The sequence below is a fragment of the Parasteatoda tepidariorum genome, chromosome 8, assembly GCF_982258835.1.
Source record: "Parasteatoda tepidariorum strain Cologne lab strain chromosome 8, Ptep-v5.0, whole genome shotgun sequence".
Lineage (NCBI taxonomy): Eukaryota > Metazoa > Arthropoda > Arachnida > Araneae > Theridiidae > Parasteatoda > Parasteatoda tepidariorum.
Genome location: NC_141762.1, coordinates 107,343,701 through 107,365,155, shown reverse-complemented (window position 1 = coordinate 107,365,155; position 21,455 = coordinate 107,343,701). Strand labels below are relative to the sequence as shown.

General features: G+C 26.3%; 1 long non-coding RNA gene across 5 annotated transcripts; it reads left to right on the top strand.

The window, feature by feature from the left end:
* Nucleotides 1–4,665: 4,665 nt before the first annotated feature.
* On the top strand, nucleotides 4,666–19,015 carry LOC147806656 (uncharacterized). Of its 5 annotated transcripts, none has more exons than XR_015428468.1 (4): nucleotides 4,666–5,355; nucleotides 7,702–7,803; nucleotides 11,101–11,178; nucleotides 18,544–19,015. It is a non-coding gene; the product is annotated as an uncharacterized LOC147806656 (long non-coding RNA). The 5 variants fall into 5 exon arrangements; XR_015428466.1 differs by having other exon boundaries at nucleotides 5,339–5,478; XR_015428467.1 differs by lacking the exon at nucleotides 4,666–5,355 and adding an exon at nucleotides 5,489–5,819.
* The last annotated feature ends 2,440 nt before the right edge of the window (nucleotides 19,016–21,455 follow it).

Here is a 21,455-nt window from a genome sequence, read left to right as displayed (position 1 = left end):
GTCATTCTCTGTATAACTCTAAAATTATTATCTTTAAAGCAAACAAAAATCAATACATTTGTTGGGTTTAATTTCTAATCCTCTTAATAATTTAAATTTTTCCTGGAAATAATAAAAACTTTAGGTCTTATTTTTGTATTTTAAAGTACTTTTGTTAAAAAATTATTTTAAAGCATTAATATTGATCTGACATGTTTATTAAGTCAGTTTAATTATTTGGAAATGATCTATGCAACAAAAAATTTCATATAAAGCAAAGCTTCCTGTTTCATGGTTTGCATAGTTAAAATCTTCTACTGTATAACAAAAGTATGGAGTATGGAACGTTTTCTAATCTAAAAAATTTTACACACACACATATATATATATATATATATATATATATATATATATATATATATATATATATATATATATATATATATATATATATATATATATATATATATATATGAATTAACAAATTAAAAATAGATTTGGAAAAAAAATTAACTTATGATAAAATATTAACCCCTTCATAATAAAAAATAAGTTATTAAGTTAGGCCTGTAAACATAAAAAATTTTACCAACATTTTCTTACATTAGTCCAAAACATGGACAGTGAAAAACTAAAACAAATAACAAAATATTTATGTGTTCATTACATAAGTAAAGAAAAAGCATATGATATGTAATTTGTTACATCCACATAAAATAAAATTACTAATAAGGATAAAGCATTTTAGTATTCTTGTAAAAAGAATGGCTAAATAATATTTTAGTAAATTTAATCAAGACATGCGAAATAATATTTTAGTAAGTTTAACAAAATTAGTTTTAGAATATACGGAAAGCAGTTTAAAACCTCTCATGCAGCACTTTTGCCAGCAAAAGAGTTTTTTTGCGTGATCACAGATGGCAAAAAATGAATAAGAACCAGCAAAAAATGCATAAAAGCATGAGATAAAACACAGTTGGCGGTAATATTTTTGATTTGTTTTTGGAATAGTATCATTCACCAAGTTTAATACTGATGCAGTACTTCTTAGTTTTAACAAAACAAATCTTCCACAGAATTTTACCAATATCATTACTGGAAATCTGGAAATGATGAATTAATAGTCTATACAATAAGATAAAATTTATTTTTATAACACTTCTTTCTTTCATACACAAAAAAAAATCCATCGATGAAAAGTGCAGGGTAATTGATAAATTAAACATTACCTGGAGGAGGTTGAAGTTAAAGCATTTGAATCAAAATTCCAAAAGGAAAAAGAAATTAAGTTGAAATTTGAATCAAGGTTTGAATCAAAAATTTGAATTAAGTTTTGCGTACTTTGTACTACTTGTCTTTTGAAAAGCAATTATTTTGAGACTTAAATAATGTAGTAAAAATTAAATCTTCTTTCCTCCACTTTTTTTTAAAATTCGAACTTTTTGCAACAATATCTACTTTTAAAACTTTTCTCCCTTTATAAATATTTTAATAATTTACCACAAAACAACATTTCCCACAGCTTTAATGTGTCATTAAAACGAAAACTAGTTTTTAGATACTTAAATATTTTGATGTATTCCACTGACAGAATTGATTAACTTACACAAACATGTTATTTAAATATTTTTTAATTCTGACCATAACTGATGGCCATTTCTACTTCATAAATATCAATTCCCAACATTTATAGAGCTATATGTTTGCTTATGAAATGTCTCAACTTAGTCTTTTTCTAAAACTATATCAAAATTTTAATACCTCATAAATTTATGAAAAAAATTGGCACATGAAAAATGATTCTAATCAGGAACAAGAAAATAATTGGAGTCAGGAAATTAATAGCCGAATATAATAAGCCTTCAGTTAGATGAAGAAGAGATGGAGTTACCAGAGGCAGCAACCCTATGAGCGTCCACCAATTGGTAAGAAACTCACAACAAAAAAACAAAAAAGAAACTTTGCTGAAAATGTGTGTAAAAAATCAAGGAAACACAAAATTGCACTAGTAAATTAAATTATTTCCACTATATTTTATTGTTATATATATGTATATTTTTTGCATAACATTTAGTACTCTTTTAAGAAATTTTTTCAAGTTAAGAATTCTTTTAATGATCAACTGGCAGTGATGCTATAGGTCACCTGTGAGGGTATCCTTGATCTTCTTCACAAAGTGCAACCACCTAATTAAAAGAAGAGCTAACATAAATATTAAAACCCAGAACAAGGAAGAATATAATGAAATCAACTGAACTAAAAAAAAAAAATCTTTATCATAAGACTCATGAAAAAGATGTACTAATTTATTGAGTACAAATTTCTTGCATATGGAAGAAAGTCAGAAAAAGAAAAACTCAAAACATAGGTGGTAAAAGTGATGCACCACTTCCATGGGCGGATCGTGAATTTGTGGGGCCCTGGGCTGAAACTACTTAGGGGCCCTAATAGCCATTTTGCCAAAAAACTGTTTTCTACAGTGATGTAGATAAATATATAGAAAAAAATAGGACACTAAAATAATTTTATTTTTTATTTGTGTATATAAACAGCAACTGCATAACATTATTGCAAAAGAAATTGACAGGTTATGTGTAGTTATGTTATATAAATTATAAAGCAACCTTTTTGCATTTTTGTGCTCCAAATTCCTTTATTTGCTCATCACATTTAAGTCCTTCGTTAAATCACAATTTAGTGAAAGAACTGATAAATGATTTAGTCGATGGTTCGACATTGTTGTCCTATATTTGTTTTCTATATATGACATCCTGGAGAAAGAGCGTTCCACTTCACAGCTAGTGATTGACAAAGTTAAAAAAATCTTTAAGATAGCATAGCAATTCGGGAAAACATCAACAAGTTTCTTTTCATAAATTAGCATAAAAATTTCACTGCAAGAGGTGTAAGACTCTGGCTTAGACTGAAATAAATAAGATTTTAACTGAATGCACTCATTCACTAAATGCTCGTCTACGTCATCAGAATAATAATCAACAATATTACGTACACTTTCCAGATCTATGTTTTCCATATTTTTGTCTTACAAATCCATTAAAAATTTGAATTTCTTGCTATACATCTCATAGACTTGGCTCCTTTTATTTAAATCCATAATCAGCTTATCCAACGTACGTTTAGCGTGTCTCATTTAAATTTTTCTGCGCCGTATACTGAGAATTTATCTGCAGACTTATCTGAAAATTTTGGAGTAATGCTTCTCTTGTTTATGTCATTGTAGTCTATCCCCACACTAGTACTTAATTTTTTAGCTTTCTCTTCGTATTCCTTTAGCTTCTAATCTGATTGGTGCCTTATGTAGTTCTCGAAGTCTTTTAATGACATAATTAACTTGTTGCCTTCACAAATATCTAAATCAGGGCTCCGTATTTTTTTTATTAACTGAATTAAATCTCCCCAAAATTTCTTCCTAAAAAATAATCAAAATTGCAGTATCGAGTTTTATTGAATTCGCCATTTTATTGAATAGATATCGTGCCTCTTTCCGGAAATCAACTTTCTCATCCTCATTTTCGCTGAAACTTTCGAAAATTTTCATAATGTCATCATAATTATTTTTCAAAGCTTTGACACCATTATAGTGACAAGACCATCTGGTCTGGCTTAAACTTTTTAACGTAAATTTGAGTTTTGTTTCACGATTTAACAGTTCCCAGCTATGGGTCGAAGCAGAAAAGAAAACATATATTTTCTGCACTACTCCAGAAAAGTTCACAATTTCGGTTGCAACCTTAACAGATTCTACACCAACTAGGTTAAGGGAATGCGCAGTACATGACACATAATCCGCGGATTTATTTTCTTTCTTTAGTAGTGCTTGTACACCATTGTAGTGACCCGCCATATTAGCAGCGTTGTCATAAGATTGTCCCCTACAATTATCCAGTAGTAGTCTATTTGTTTCTAAAAAATCTTGTAGAATATTAAAGAAATGCAAGCCAGTATGACTACTAATTTTAATGAAGGATACACTTCTTTCATACACTTTTCCCCGAAAACAGTATCGTAATACGATAGCAAGTTGATCATTGTGAGATAGATCTGGAGTAGAATCCATCACAATTGAATAATACTATGTGCCGTCGTTATTTATTTGAATTATAATTTGTTTAATTATCTGTCGGCCCATAATCTCAATTATTTCCTCATATACAGTTTTTGATAAGTACGATATTATCGGTTTTGGTCGCAGCTCTCGTTGTTCAATGTGTTCACGAATGAATGGATCGAACTCTGCCAATAGCTCCAGAGCACCACATTTCTTTCTTTCTTTTTCTCGATCTAGCTGTAATTTCCGTTTCTCATCTCCACTTTTATATTTTCTACCAGACATATTGTAAAATAAGACTTTGATATTTTTCTGAAAATGAACAATGATCTTGATAATTTTCTGGTAACAAACAGGAAACGAGATAATCGATGTAATATTGTTCTTCACGTCACATTTTAATACTTAGTAATGAGTGCAGTAATTCACAAATTATCATAAAAAATCGATAAAAAAAGTTCATTTAGTATTGAAAAAATACATTAGAAACAAAACAAAAAACATGATTTATAATTCTTTTTACTTACCAACTAAGAGCAGGAAATCTTTTCTTATACTGATTATGTACTTTCAATTCTAAGTAAAATAAGAGAAAGGTCCGGTCTTTATAACTTTTAAGTTATCATTTGCTAGTAAACTAAACAAGTTTGTCACTTGACGACGAGAACAGGAGTGCGGGGAAAAAAATTTTACGTCGGGCGTTAAGCGGCGCGGCGAGAAGTAATAGACGCGAAAAAATACACAGACCAAAAACAAGCGACGAGGAATTCCCCGCTCCGTTCGATAGAAGCGCACATGCATGGGTTGATTGATCTCAGGGTTGCCAACCTTATAATAGTTTTTTTTCTTAATATTAGATATTGTTTTAATTCAAAATATCACCTATTGTTTTCAGTGGGGCCTGGGGCCCTTTGTATCCGCGGGGCCCTGGGCTGCAGCCCAAAAAGCCCTTAAGTAGATCCGCCCCTGCATAAAGTGCTGTAAAAAAAATTAGTCTTGACAATTTTTTATTAGTTACAGTCCTGGCCACATAGCCACCCCCGGGCAAACATCTACATGTTTTTCTTTTTTAAAAAATTTGTAAGTTTAAACCACCGGTACGAATAGTACACCGGAACGTGCCCTTTCTGGATGTTATTTTAGAACACTTACGTGGAAGAATTTTTTTAAGCTTGTAGCTTACTTGTCTGCAAAGTCTATTTTAGTTTTTGAAATTTAAATTTTATAGAGAGTTAGATGAAAACATGAAAGAAGTGCTTAGTAACTAATTTCAAAAAAGGCAGAAATGGGAGTAAACAAATACTTGAGTATGAAAAGCTAATTTTATATCATTACATTCAATCATTTTTAAGCTGCGACGAAGTTCTTTATTTTATGGTTTTAGTCACCTTTTACAGACATGGAAAAATGTATTACTTATTACTTTAAAGGTTTAAAAATTATGTTTAATTATTACAAATCAAATTTATTACACATGACATCTTCGCTGCGCAAGCGTGAGCTCATAACGATTGGAGCAGTTTTTCTGTGGATTCTGTCTCGTGACGCTAGTCTAAATAGTGCTATAGTGCTATTGCCTGAATTTTAGCAATCTTTCTGTTGTTTATGTTAAAGTCATGTTATTAATTGAAAAAAAATACCATTATTTAAATAATACAGATTTGAAAAAAATATTTTAATCTTTAAAAATCTTTATCTTCTTTCTAATGGATGGTGTTTTCAATAGAAATGTAAACAATAACAATCTGCTTACTACATGTTATTCTGATAGGTGATGTTTTCAAACGGATAATTTTGTTTTCAATAAAAGAAATAAACTGGATAATTTCTGAGCTCAAATCTGCCGTATTTCATAAGATATTAATGTTATTATGTAATTCTGGGGAGTTTGGAGTGAAAATTTGTTTTAGTTATTTTGTTATTTATTATTAAAAAATGTGACATGGCTGCTAGATTTTGAATGACTCGCTTTTTTGGCAGTCTTAATTTGGCCTCTTTCCATTTGTTTATTACTGTTTGTTCGTGTTGCAAGCTGTGCACCATCTTGCATTAGTGTTAACACTTTTAGTATTGTAAACACAAGTATTGTTAGTATTGTAAACATAAGTAATAAGTATTCAAATGCATTGTTTGCAAGAATCTCAAAACACAATAATGCCAAATGGCTTTAAAATACAACTGAAACAGTAACCCGGAAATTTAGGCAGTCCCGAGCTTGCAGCGGTCCCTAGTGTAGAAAACACCATCCATATGCAAGTGCAAATTTTTTTTTTAATAATATAATATATTCAAGTTGAACTGTAATAAAATGTATTGTCAGTTTCAGTAGTAACTCTATTTAATGTATAAAAATATAGTTTTTATTTTTGATATTTACAAATTAGTATATAAAGTTGTTTATATCGATTCTTTGATTCAATTGCCTAATTATTCGTAACCAAAGTGTACATATTATTGGAAACTTTAATTTTGCTTGCTCAATTAACTACTTCTTACCTTAAAATAGAAAGAGCATTGCTATTTCTTTTAATTTTCTGTTATTACCCTGCTCTTTACATGTAATCCTGATTATTGAATTTTTAAGCATGTTCCACAATTCAATAAGCAGTGCATTTTTCTATGAAATTGATTTTAACTCTTATACCAAAAGATATATTAATATTAAAAAGTGGCACTGATAAACTCTGTTTTCACAATTTTTGTAAAATTTAAGAAGTAGACAATGAATTTTTTTTATATGAATTACTAGTGTGCAATAAATTGTTCTGCATGAAATTTCTAGCAGTTATATTGGATAACTATTAAATGTGCTCCTGAACTGGTTGTCTGAGTTAACGTTCTTTATGGCTGTACTCAAGGGGTGGGAAGTTAGGGTCCAATCAAAGTTTCTCCTGAAAAATGTTTTTGTTAATTAGTTTTTTGAAAAAAAAATTGGGTTACTAATTATTTTCATAGTTTGAACTTTTCGTTTTACAATCAATTGAAATAACCATTGATGATATGAAACATAACTTTCAAGACTTATAAAAAGGTATAGTAACAACTTGAAACACATAGGTGTACTTATTTATTGCAGATTATGAATAAAAAGTGTATTTAAAATTATTTTACTTTAATAAGGCAACTTAAATCTCTTCCATTTTTCATTAATTATGAAATACTAAAAAAATTTGTAGACTTTCAATCTTACCATATAATATAGAATCTGTTACAAGAATTATGTTTTAACTATATTAAAGCACTGGCAATCTGTGTAAAAAAGTAAGTTTTGACTCTTGCCTAATTATAGTGTTTTGTAACATTTAAATTCAAGGTTAACACAGATCATTATCCTAAAAAAATAATAACAAGTAGATTTGTTGAGTTCTGTACGCTTACTCAATAAAGATCTAAGTCTGTGTCAAGGCTTTTTAAATGAAGGTATTTTTATTTTTTTAAATAATATGGCTTGTAATTTTCTTGTCATTCTTTCTATTCATTTTTACTTTAAGATGATATTTCAATTAAAAAAATTTTGCACAATCAAGAAATATTTATGCTCCTTACATAAGCTTTCTTTCTTGTACATTGTTCAGTTTTGTACATTTTTTAGAAAGTAATCACTCATGCATCATTTAAAAGTATGTTTAACACTTAAAATTTTTCAATTTCAGTTTTGAGCTGCTCCTCTTAATAATACTATTTCTGATGCCATAAAATTGACTCTCCTTTTTATACTCCAAGCATTCTCTGATGTTCAAGTTGGTACAGCAGAAGTAAATTTTTATATATATTTGTGTAAAATAGGGAAAATATTTAATATTGTTTTGCCTTGTATTGTGATTTATCTTAAACTAAAAATATAAAGGGATATTTTATTGTAAATACGAGTTTTTTTACCAATATATTAGTTTTCTTTTAATTATCTTTTGTAATTTTATATTTATCATTTCTATGTAATTTGCAAATGATATTTTATTTTGTTATTAAAATAGTCTTGCTCTGCTAATAATCTGCTTCAAAATGAAAAAAAAAGAGTTTTTTAAGCTTTTTTTTGTTTATAATTTTCTTCTTTTGTTTATAATTTTCTTCTTTTGCTTATAATTTTCTTTTGTTTATAATTTTCTTCTTTTGTTTATAATTTTCTACTTTTGTTTATAATTCTTTCTATTTTATTGAGATTTTTATTTACATTGATTGACGATTTTCATGAAGATCTAACCTGGTTTTAAATTAATATGTTAAGTGTACTAAAATGAAACAACTATTAAAAATTAATACAAAATTTTAAAATGTTTAAAGTTTCTGTAATTATGATTGGAATTTTATAATATTGTTTCACAATGGAAATTAGTATTCCTATTATATTGACAAAAATTTAGCTGTAAATTATTTATTTTTTAATATGAAGCTCATTAATTAATTTTTCCTTATTTGTGTATGGATCATATTCCTAATATTATTGTCCTCATTATTCAAATTCAAAACATGAAAAGTAGCTGTTGTAGTTTTTTATGATATTTCTACGTAATGTAACAAAATATTTATATTTATTCATTATTCCTAATTTCTTCTTATACTGACATAATATTTATACACGATTAATGAAATTATGTAATGTGTATAATATACTATTTATACATAATTTTTTTTCTAGTGATATTCAATAATAAGCTTTTACAGGGTTAATAGTTGTGTAACTTTTCTTAAAAGTATATTTTACTGTAATATAATATGAATATAACACTATTTAGCCCATGATAAATCAAATTATAGATTATTGTTGATATATATTAATGTTTTAAGTTTACAATTCATTCATTGCATGGGCAAATATGGTTATCAATTAAGTTGTTATTAAATATAGTCAAACCTAGATCCATAATTTCTGCATCTTTCCTTTCCTCACATATATTGTATTGTTTTAACAGTTCCATCACAAATTCTATTCGTATAATATTTAAAGTACCCGTTCAGAGGATTTTTGAAACTAGCAAATTCCTTCGTTTATTGTTCAAAATTTCTGCCAACATTTAACCATAATGTTGAAATTAATTTGTTTTGAGAAGCAGAACAGTGTCTCTTGAATGGTGATAATGAAAAAAGTGGATTATGTTACAGTTTGAGTAATAATTGAAATAATTAAATATATTAATATATTGAAACTTGTGATATAGTTGAATCAAAAAGTAGTCGTAGAAGTGCAATATAATACCAACACAAACAATTAGAGCAAATATTTGCAGAAGGCCTGAAAATCTTTAAACCAATCAGGAGCTTTTTGTATTCACAGGAATTTTCAGACATGTGTAACAGCTACAATCTGTAACAGCTGTTGAATATTTATTGTTTTCCCCAAGAAACAAGAAAACCAAAATTTCCAAATATTTATTATAAATATGTTAATGCATTTATTTATCCTTTACTTTGCACCGTAAATATTTTTGCGTAAATATTTTGAATAATTTTTTCAATTAAATGTTTTAAATGTATTACAAATGTATTAATTTTCATACATTTCCAAAATATTTTAGGTTAACTCTCATTCGTCGTTTTCCTGCACGTTTGATTTGTAATGAATAGTCCCTTATAAAAAGGATTAAATTGTAGATCGTTTGAATTGTAGCTTATAAAAACGAACTATAATAAACAAATTAAAAAATTTTCTTTTAAATTATAACTTAATAACCGAGGTTTCTAAAAACGTTTAGCTGCTACCTCACTGTGTATTTTAAGAGAAACTTGATTCTATTTTATTCTTAAAACTAGGGGTGCACAATGATTTTTATCTAAACATTAGTGTTCTAAGCACCAGATATTTTCACAAGTAAACTTAATAACATATTAGCAGAAAATTAAATACTTTTAATTATTTAAATTTATTTAAAACTAGAAACACTGATATATTTTAAAAAAAAACTTTTTCCATTTTTCACAATAATTAATTTTTTAATATATATATATATATATATATATATATATATATATATATATATATATATATATATATATATATATATATATATATATATATATATATATATATATATATATATATATATATATATATATATATATATATATAAGTTCAAAATGAAGAATAAAACAAAGAAAAATTATAGACATATGAAAAAAAGGGGGTGGGAAATAATAAGTAAAAAAACAACAAACAATATTTTATTAAAAAAAAAAAAAAAAAAAATAAGTGAAATGTTAATTAAAAAACCGGAAAAAAAGCCGGAAAAAAAAAAGATATAATCTTTTCTTCAGCCCACACGATTATATCCGCAAAACAGTGTTACAAAACAATGTTACTTATTGTTTTTCTTAACTTTCTTAGTGTTTTCTTGTATTTATTTATTTATATATATATATATATATATATATATATATATAAATATTGCGAGACATGATATATATTCTAACCAAAAGGAAGCTTGCAGAATGAAAGTGCAAAAACAAAAAGAAAAAAATGCGTATCTTATAGAGTAATATAAATTTAAATTAAATAATTTAATAAAAGAAATTTTTACTACGATTAGAAGTTCCCATGGGCCGCATGTGGCCAGCAGGACATAGGTTGTGCACCCCTACTTAAAACTCTTATCTTGACTAATATTTTTTAATATGTAAACCATGTTTAAGGGGGAAAACACTAAAATCAAAACAAACTTTAAGGATTCTGCTTATAGGTTTTTATTGTTTATGCACTTTTACCTAAATCATAATTGTAATAAAAGTTTTCCTATGCTTGTTACTCTATAATATATAAAATGTAGAACAGAAATTTTTCTGAAAGAGGTTTAAATTTCATTATTTTAATGTTAATTCACTAGTTAGTTTTTCTACAGATAGCTTAATATATCAACAAGTTATATAAAAACCTTTTAACCTAATTTCTTTTCTATAAAAAGTTTTTTTTCCTTGTAACCATTTTTTTCTGTTAAGAAATTGTCTCCATGCATTTTTTTATGTAGTTTTTAATTCATAGTAATTGTAGTTCATAGTTATCAGAAATAGAATGCTAATTTTGTGTATTTTTCACTGTCCTTAATTGTTTTCTTTTCATTTAGTGACAGAAACGTAAGGAGTGGAACCCACAGCTGCTGCTCCATCATTTTTGCATACTTGCTGTTTCAGCTATGTGAAAAGTAATTCTTTTTTTTTTTCTTCTTCTAAACGAAATATGCTGTCAGTAATGAAAAAGTTTCTTTGTATTTCTTTTAACCTTTAATCAACATTATTATTTTTATACAAAAAATAGGATTGAAAATGTTACATTCAATCTTTTGTTTCTGAAACGAAAAGTATGACTGATTAATGAGAAAGTTTCACATTTATTACCAATAAATATGAATTATGAATTTTTTTTAAATGGAAAATATTGTGTTAAAATTAATTTTGATTTTCGTGAAATACTCTTTGACACACTCTTTAAATTTGTTTGATAAAATAACTAGTTTTTTTCTTAAATCAGACCAGAAAAAATTTCACTGTTCCCTTCAGTATTTTTTATTATTTGTTAGATAAATTCTTTGAAAATAAATTTTGACCATGCTGAAATGTTTATTAGTGGACCCTTTTAAAGATTAATATCTGTATAATTTTAAATAATATTCATTTTGATTAACTTATTACTTATTAACTAAATTTTATTTTACCTGTTGAAAAAATTTGCATATTTCACTTTAATTATTTTTTCTAAGGAAAATTATTAACCTTATTGATTTATTATTTCTAACCTTTTTTAACATTTTAAAAATAGGACTATAAAAAAAAACAGTTCTTTCTTTTTCAGCATTTTTACAGCCTCTTGCAGGCCAAGACTCTCTCCTTAAGTTTCTTTCATTGGGAATGATCTACTGTTACAGTTTTTCAATGGTTGATCCCAATTTTATGTGACATTTTCTCAACTATATCAAGCCACCTCATGATTGGTCTACTTGTTTGCCATTTTTTCTTTGGGTTTAAATCATTGTATCTGTAGATATGTTCGAGTCATCGTAATTGATATACCTTTTTAGTTTTCACAATATTTGGTTATTATACTCCAGACATTATTTTTTGACAGCACCAAATATTTTTCATTCAAATATTTTCTTTTCTCTTAGAACCTGTTTTCCTTTGTTTTGTTCATGGTCCAGAATGCGCTTTCACACATAATTATTTGGTTTACTGAAGTTTTATATTGATAAGTCGTTAATTTATTATTAAGTGTTTTAATTCAAAGTGATTTCTTAATTCATATTAACATTTGTTTGCTATATTTAATCAATTATTCTAGTATTTAAACTGTTATACTGAGTCTTTAATAACTTTTTCCAATGACATGGAATCTCACTCTTATAGATATTTGTATAGGTTTTACTTTGCATAGTTTTCCTTTGCATTTAACTCTATTAAGAGTCATCTTTGTAAGATTTCTCAAGTTTCATGGATATTTCTAAATCGAGTTGTGCGCAATATAATTTTGTTCTTTCTATGCCATCATATGCTGTCTTAAAGTCAAAAAATGTATGGTATGTATAAATATTAATTTCATTTGTTTTTCCCCCAGATTTGTATGATTGTGTGGATCTGGTCTTGATCTTTCTCTTTTTAATCCACATTGATAATTTTCGATGGCTTTTGCAATGTATGGTAATAACCTTTTGCATTAAAATGTTTGGTAGGATTTAAAATGCTTTGTTTAAAGGGGTGATTGCTCTGCAGTTGTTACACTCTTAATTTTATCTCTTTTTTATGTCTTGGACGCATGGCCCCATACTCCCGTTCAATGGGCATTTGTTTCAATGTCTTGACACAGAATTTAATTGTTTATGTTCTATAAACAAACATAATTTTTAGTTTTTTGCTCTCCAATGATAATGGAAGAGCAGTAACTGTTATGATACCAGAATGACATATGAAAGTAAAAACCGCTTAAATATTAAATTTATCTTTTTACTTTAAAACAATTTATTTGCAAAGACAATTAAAAATTTTTTTATGGAACACTTGCATCACATTCGTTATTTCAAATGTGTCATATATCATGTCCTAGATTTAATTTGAAATGTTCACCATGGTCGTGCAACAAATTTTGCATAAACTTATATTTTTAAGAAATTCGTGTTTGTCTCACTCTTAATGAGGATAAAATATTCCTACCAGATCTAGTATTAAAACTGGCTTATTGTTTCTCATTGTTATTTCTTGGATAATAAATCCTGGCTATCAGAGATTATCATATATCATAGCATCTCATGCTGCAACTTTCATTACATTGGTATTAAAATAAGTAGAAAGAATTTTATGGGTTTCCTTTGTTGTAAATTGAATTGTTTGTTCATGGAAATGCATTGTTCTGTTATAGCATATGGAAAACAATTCAGATACCTGAGCACATTCTTATATAATCTACGTAGATCTTTCTCTTTTGTTACACTAAATTCCTTCTTTTACTATCCAAGTTTATAGCAACTATTGTTATATCAAAGAATTTTTTAAACCATATATAAAAACTAGTGCTTTAAAGTGACTTTTAAATTACATTTACAGTTTTCTAATGAAATAAAATTATTATAATTTATTCTGTTTGTCTTTACATTATGTAATCAACTATTCTTTTACTCAAAAGAAGAAAAAAAATGATTGAGAATAACATAAAAATTTACTTAAAAAGATTTACTTTACAAGAACTGAACAATAAAAATATATATATATTTATTTCTTTTAAAAATAATTTTGATTTTATTCCAATTTCATTGCAAATAATATCATGTTAGTTCTAAGCAAAGAATTATGTTTAGCTGTTTTTATTAATTTGCTTATTGTTATTGTGCTCAACTTAAAATTTGATAATGAATATCTTTCAGTTCAATTTTTTAAAATAAAATGTTGTTCTTTTATCACTTAGAATTGGATCATGCATTGAGGGTAAAGCATTTTAGAAAGACAAAAATTAATGGGGGGGGGGCTGCAGTCAAGGGGAAGAACTTTTAATGATTGGTTCTGTCATTAATATATTCTGCTTTTGCCTAGAATGATACTCTATGAGAGGAGTAAAGCATTCTAAAAGAAAATAATAGTATGGGATACTGCACATGGAAAAGATAGTGCTTTTTTGGGAGGGGGGAGGGCAATTTTAAGGTACCTAAGTGGAAAACCCAAAACAACCTTCAAAACTAACAGAATTCAAGAAATTTAGTTCTACTGATAATACGTCTGCTTATAGGAATTAAGTAAAACGATAAGAAAAGAAGTATCAGAAAAAATTTTTGAACTAGAATCCATCACGAAAACTATTTCCTGAAATCTTGAAGAATTCAATAAATTTGTATAATATTTCAATGTGTAATAAGCAACTGTAAATTTATAGAAAGCATAACATTTTTAGAATTCATGATTGTGCTGAAAATTAAATAGATCTGTATGAAACAGGGTTTGAAAAATCCCAGTGTACCTAGGTTTTTCATCAAAAAACTTTAGGGTTTTGTTGAAAACCAATTTTTTTTTTTCAAAAAAACTTTACATTTTTTTCCTGAGTACTAAATAAAGCATGATTTGCTACTAACGAGAAAGTTAAATATTTGGTAACTATTTATAATTTGTTTTCTTGCATTGTAAAATTATTTTAAAGTTTTAGATTGTTACACTATTATTTTTATTTCTTAAGGATAAGCAAATTGTTTCATAAAAATTTAAATCTAATCAACTGAAAGGTCCTTAGATTTTAATAATCATTTTATTCAGTTAACATTGCTACTTAATATACTGTTTTTAATTTTTGTTCAATTTTTGGTTGCTTTAAAATTAGTTCATGTGTTTTGCCAGAATGTTTAGTAACATTATATAAAGTTAATTCCTAATAACAGGTTTAGCTGGAAATAATAATTTTGTTAAAGTTGATCATAATAGTAAATATAGAACATTTGCTTGTCTAGTAGCGAAATATAAACACTTGTTGAAACAATTTTTTCAATGTTTTTGTCAAATTTCTTTATTTGCTCTTTTTTTTTTAATAAAATGAAAAAAGTGCAAATCTTAATTTCTGCACTTAATTTTACAATTCAATTTCTATGAAATCATTAAAAATGGAGTACAGATTAGTTTCATATGTTAATTTTTATAATCTGATTGATGTTAACTTTTAACAATCTGGAAACGTTTTTTAAAAAACCCAACCCAGGCTTGCAAAAATTGCATGGTACTTCATTGGCAGCCTCTGTTAATTAATACGATTATATCAGTGCTTATATTATAATTAAATTGTTTTTTTTTTATTATTTCTTTTATTTATTGAATTTTTTAGAAAGATGTAATTGGCACTGTCACTATATATTCGATAATAAACAATCATACTGTTTTTAAACTCCATAATTTTTCATAGAAGTACTTAATTTTTTCAAGAAAATGTCCTTAAAAGTGCTTAATTTTTACTTTGTTAAAATAGAAAAAAGCCTGAGTGAGGAACAGCAAAATGACAAGTTCCTTATGAGAACCAAACTGGTGACCAATGCTAATTACAGATATTTCTGATACATTGATTTTAGTGTTTTGATTATTTGTATTAAGTAAATAATTTACCAATTTTTTTAAATGTGACTTCTCAAAGTTTATTTTTCTTTAAAATTATTTTCTTTTTCAAAAAAAATCAGAAAAATCATATATTTGTGACAATAAACTTGTAACACTCTAATAGTCACCCTATCATTAAAAGAAAGAATTAATGGCACAGTAGTGACAGGTATGTAAGTTACAAGACATGGAAATAAACTTGTAACACTCTAATAGTCACAGTTTTCACCCTATCATTAAAAGAAAGAATTAATGGCACAGTAGTGACAGGTATGTAAGTTACAAGACATGGAAAAATAATATTTTGAGTTTATGTTTTAGAACCATATAATGTGTTTTTTTCCCTTTAAGATATATTATTAAAAGGTTTATCAATGATAAAATAAACAATTATTTATGTCATAACTATTAAATAAAAGCAAGATGGGAACAGTAGTGATGTGATGTGCAATACAAGTTTTCTTACTTTTAAGCTGATTTGGGTTCAAAATTCTGGAATCTATAGTCAAAAATTTACAATGTTTCACTTGTACAGAAAAAATGAGGAATCATACAATCATTCATTCCTATGTGATTTAATATGTGGGTTTTTAATGTTCAATCTGATAATATTAATTGTAACAGACGATAACAGAAAATAAACTAGAGGAGCGCTTTTCTAATGACTTTCACAAATGTGAACAAATATTAAAAACTGCAATAAACATTTCTAACAAATTTGACATTTAGCAACCAAAGTTTTCACAATACATAATTAGCATGTTTAGTGCTTAGTTGGAAATTTACTTTAAATATCTGACTTTAAATTGGGGGATGGGAAACAGAAATGAAACTTTACTCAATGAAATATTATACCTTTTAAATATGCAATAGTTAGAGAAAAATTTGAAACTTTTTTATGAAAAAATCAAAAGGCACCAATTAAAACACTTTGAAAAGGTGTGAATGAAAAAGCCCATTTTCCCCATAAAAATTCACATATTAAAATAAAATTAAGAAATTCACTTGCTTTTACATTCTTACAATAAATTCTTTGTTATATGGTCTATAAGTGAAAAACATTAATGTATGACCCCTCCTAAATATAAATTACATAATTATGAAAACAAAATTTTTCATTTAATGAAGAGAATTTTTCTTTCATATTACTTAGAAAATTCCTTGTGTTAACTTATCACAACTGAATCCTTAATAAGATATTGAGTATATATAAAATTATTAAATCTAAGTTTAGAAAGTGTGCAACTCTTTTAACTGAATTTTGTATAATGTCTTGACTTCAGATAGCCTTAAAAAATTGAAAAATAGCTTTGAAAAGTTTCTCAAAAAGCCTCTATAATGTAGCCTAAAAATATAAATTCTGTAATTCAAGAAATATTACAAATATGTAGAAAATGTAATACTTATAATTTTAATTTTATTTACTATGAATTATTATTTTATTTCTATAAAATCTATTTTTATTTTTAAGCTAAAAGGGGCATTTAAGTAACTCCTCTCACAAAATTGTATTTGCTTATTTTTCAGCAATTATAAGAAGCTTTTAAAATTGTTATTATATCTAAGTTTTAATTTCAATAAAATACTGTGTGAATGAATAACCTCTTTTTTTTAAAAATTATTTTATTTACTTGCTATATTAAAATAGAGTTATGACCTTAATCATGTCTAACATTCTTTACTGTCACTATTTGTGATATTTACTTAATGTCATATATATATATATATATATATATATATATATATATATATATATATATATATATATATATATATATATATATATATATATATATATATATATATATATATATATATATAATCAGCAATGTTAAAATTTTCATTATTGTTATTGTATTTTTTTTTAAAAATCTGGCTTAAGTTGGATTAAAATATTAATCACAACTTAAGGTTTATTTCTATGATAATAAATTAAATTGTTTTAAATTTTATTAGCTGTAAATATGAATTTTATATACTTTTTTGCATTATTTGTATCATTTTGCCTTCTCTAACTAACAGTTACAAATTTGTTACGATTGTATAACATTAAAATTCATGTTAATATTGTATAACGCAAAGTGATGCAGAATAAAATTTTTTCCATAATATTATGCTAAAAATGTTTACACTACCTTTATATCTTCTGACAGAGGGCAGATTTTATTTATAGCATTGTGATTTCCCCCTATTTTTGAGTATGTAATAGTGATTAAGTTTGGCTCAGTATAACCAATTCTGATTATTATGCATTAAATTTCATCACAAACCAAGCATCAAGTGGTTTTGGTGACTATCTTGTTTAAAACAGCATTGTTAACTGTTTTCAATTCTCCATTTCAATTTATCATCATTTTTGTGATCAGTATTGCAGTTTTAAAAAATTAACATGTAAAATAACTATATATTTTAGCTAATCTTTCACATAATATTTTTACAATTTGTTTTAATTTGTACAAATTCATAAGGATGACATTTTTAATGAAACATAATTTTTTTAAGCTTCTTGATAAAATCCATCTGTCTTAATATATATTATCTGAAATTTACAACAATGTCTGAGTGATCAAACAAACTGAGGTATAATTATGAAGGATGGTGACAAGCCCCCACACAGTTGCTGATTGATGGTGTTAAAAGCATGTATGTGATTGAAAAGCAAAAATTGTGTGTAATGCTTACCACACTGAAACCATTATGCTGTTGGTCACAAAATTAAGGGACCTCCACCACCCATCGACCCACCATGAGTTGTTGCAGAAATGCTTTGATTTAACAATAAAGTGAAGGACATTTATTGTTGGATTTTGAAGTATTATTTTAACTTTTGATTTCTTCCTTAATTTGACATATCTGTTTATCTTAATTTCAGTCATTGATTCTACAAGAGGAAAAAAATGTTTATTATCATTCAAAAATATTTTAAAGCTCATATAATTTTTTTTTTTCATTTTCAGTACTGTTATAAAGGCTCATTGGGGTGGAACTGTAAGGAAACTGTTATATAAGATTGGAAAAATGTCATAAGGAGTTTTGAAATTTAAGTTTTCAAAGAAAAGTTTTTAAAATAAAGGTTACATTTACAGTATGATACGTATACTTTTTATATGTTTGTGTTTTAAATAAACTGTGTGTGTGATATAATGTAATAAAAATAAAATGTGAAATTAATTACTCTTCAAGTTTATTTTTTTTACAATGTTTGAAAACATATTAAAAAAATGTTTTTTTTCCCTTTGCATGTGGATATTTAATATGGTATTCTGGTTTTATAATACTTTATAATTTTATAATGCTGTGTTAACTTTTATGTTAACCTTTGTATATTGGTATAAACTCTGTACGTTAAATTATAATTTATAAGATATACGTGTTCATATCTGAAATTGCGTGTGCATGTGATTTATAAATAAAAAATTTTCTTCCTTCCTTATATTGCTATTTTTTCCCATATCTGTTTTCATAATTTTTCTTCTCAGAATTTCTACCCCACACTAGCACTTTTTTCTCACGCATTTTTTGTTGCATTAATTAATTAATGGGTAGTAAAACTAATAACAAAAAAAAATTCTTTATCAAACAATTTGAATTCGATTTGCAGAATTCAAATATTAAATTATACTGGCACTTATATATCTCACTTATCATAGCATCATGCAAAACTATTAATATAGATAGTATTTTATTAATGTCTAAGCTTCATTTTTTGACATTAAGAGTGCCATTATGTCAAAATAAATGGGAGTTTGTAAGAATAAAATTGAATTAGTTAGCAAAGTTTTGAGATGGTCACCCTCCCGAAAATTGACCACCCTCAATGATACATCAGTTCAGTTATCTGTTTTTTTCATTATATTTAACATTTTTATCATTTTTTTGTAAATTGCTCTATACATCAAATTAAAACATCCTTTTTTAAATAAGCATATTTTTAAATATGTGTATTTATAATTTAATACTTTATTTTTTATGGCTTTAATCATTTATTTTTGAAACAGATATGTGATTATTTTTCAGTAATTTTTAGCAGTCTTCAATTTTTTTTGTGTGTGTGTGTGTGTAATTGTGCATTTCAAATTATGCTGACAAACACACATATTTTTCCCAAATCATTATTTTTCATTCTAATTGTGTTACATGTCTGTAGAAATTTAATGTCTGTTTGCAATACATGCCCAAAGGTTTCCTTTAGGATTACATTAAGATCTATAAATGAACAGTCTGATGCATTATATACAATTTGTGTATGTTCCAAATTGTGCTTAAAACTGATTGTTAACACTGAAAAAACCGGTTAAATGACACTTGAACTTTGGCATCGAAAATGCACTTATTGTCTTATCGTTTTTGCACATTTGACTTCATGACTTTTTCTAACAATTGTGTACAGTTAATATTCTATTATTATTTTTGCATTTTGTTTGTTTCGAATAATACTTTTAGTATACGTATTTCTGCCACAACCGGTCAATTCTCCCATATCGTGAATAATTTTCATGTTCTACAGAGATTTTAATATTTTTATGACAAAAAGTTTTATTTTTACATAAGGGGTTCGAGTTTATTTAGCTCTAGTATAAAACTGGAAAAATCACTCAATCATAATTTAAATAACAGTTTAAAACAGTATCTTAATAAAGCTTACAGTATTTAAGTTTCTAACACATGAGAAAATACTCCCAAGAAGTTTTTAGCAATATTTTACCACAATTTCAAAATTAGCGAAGTTTCTCGGTTATGTTAACAATAAAAAATAAATAATTTAATAATTTTTAAAGTGACGACAAAATTATATTCCCTTAACATCTTAAGTAACTTTAAAATTTTTATTTAATTATGCAGCTGTCAGTAAAAAAAATAATATATATCAGCTGCATGGTTTAGCATGAATTAGTTTTGCATAAAGATAACCAAAAGCTACGAAGTAAAAAATAATTACTTGCACTATACGAACAGTTTTCGCAATTCGTTTTGTTGATTTTTTCTTTTTTTAAATTATCAGTTTAACTTGACATTATTTTCATGAATGTCTAAATTTCAGATGAGGCGAAGCACGTTATTCGCTTCCTTACTTTAATTTCAGAGGAAAATAAAGTTTTCTATTTAAGAAATCGCTTCAAAGTTGGAAACAAAGTTTTTTTTTTCTCTATTTCTAATTTTAGAAGGAGCGAAGTACATCATTGGCCCTTTAATTAAGTTTCAAAAGAAAATAAAGTTTTTTTTTTTTTTTTTTTTTTGAAAATAACTTCAAAATTGAAAAGAAGAGCAGTTTTTTATTTTCTAAAATTACCAATTTCACGTGCCTTTATTTTAGCAGCAAATGTTCAAATTTCAGGAGGGGCAAAACATCGCCCCCTCACTTGAATTTCTGAGAGTGCGCCTATTCCCCCAGCCCCTTGTAGGAAGTGGAGGTTATAGCAGACAAGTATTCTCCTTGTAATAATGATAGAGAGCGCATGCAGAGTGGTTCACAAATTCGGGGCGACTTTTACTCTCAATGAGTCGATGATAAGGAAATAAATTAAAATTATGATAAAAAAGCAAACGAATATTGAAATAGAAAATTTATACAAACCAGTCGCTCGGATGAAGAATTATGAATTAAAAAAAGTTAATTAAAATTTCTAAACTTTCTCGTCATAATTTGGGTTAGACAAAGATCTGTCTGCCAGATCCCCTCAGAACTAAGAAATAGGTTGAATATTTTCTTGAAAGCGGAAATCTGACGAAAATTCATGATTTATCTGAAAGCACAAAGAATTCATTGTAATGATAAACAATAGAGTTTTCAAATTTTAATTGTCAACGCATCAAACTAAAAAAAAAATTGTATTTCTTTAAAAAAAAAACCTTATTATATATATATATA